Below are 1151 nucleotides of genomic sequence, written 5' to 3'. Positions count from 1 at the left end.
ATCTCTTTATCTATCTATCTATCTATCTATCTATCTGTCCATCTAACTTTCTATCTATGTATCTATCTATCTATCTATCTATCTATCTATCTATCTATCTATTTACCAACCTATCGATCTACCAACCTCCTGTCCATCTACCAACCTATCCATCCATCCATCCATCTATCCATCCATCCATCCATCAGCCATATTTTCCCGTATGTATAATGCATGTATGTAGCTGTGAGTTAAGAAGCTTCCTTTCCAGCTGCATGGTTCGAGGCTCAATCTCAATGCATGGTAACTTTACTAAATGTCTTCTGCTAAGGCCTCGGACTTATGACTTATGTATACATATATACATATGTATATACATATTTACATATGTATACACACACGCATACACACACACACATATATGTATACCTACATTTACTTGATATATATATATATATATATATATATATTTTTTTTGTTATATGTGCCTATATATCTTTGAGAGTGCATGTCCTCGAGTAGGGTTTCCAAGCTGTAAAATCTAATCTTGAATGGCTTATCATTTTCTCTCCATATTTAGACAAGAATTTACTATAAATGTTATAGAGATATTACAATTAAATATCTTTAGATATTTAACAGCTTAGAATGTATACATTCGCAAACAAAACAAATTTATTCAAATCGTTTGTGACAAATTCCAGTCTCTCTGTATGAAATAACTCACGCACAATATACATTATACATATATATTTTTAAAAAATGCTTTGAAAACATAGTGCATATAGCTTTCGGAAGAGAAAATATTTCAAAACATTAATAATGCTAGATTCGTTGCAATATTTTAACTCAAAAATATCTTGGCTTCCATTTATTCATTTTATAAATATATTTGATCACGTGATGAACATGTACTGAACGGTAAAAGTCAAATATTGTTGATTATTTAGATATAGAAATGACATCCAATGTTGCTTATGTCGAATTCAGCATTGTTCTCTATACTACTCTAATTCTGCAGCTTAAGGCATGTTATTTCAATAATCACTGAGATTGTAAGCTACAGAAGATTACAAAAAAAAAAAAAAAATACGTGTATAAACGCAAACTATCTATTCATTTTCATATTACAATAACATACATATATACATATATATATATTTATATATATA

This window comes from Octopus bimaculoides, chromosome 13 (genome assembly GCF_001194135.2).
Source record: "Octopus bimaculoides isolate UCB-OBI-ISO-001 chromosome 13, ASM119413v2, whole genome shotgun sequence".
In the NCBI taxonomy this organism is placed as follows: Eukaryota; Metazoa; Mollusca; class Cephalopoda; order Octopoda; family Octopodidae; genus Octopus; species Octopus bimaculoides.
This window is presented reverse-complemented; position numbering follows the sequence as displayed.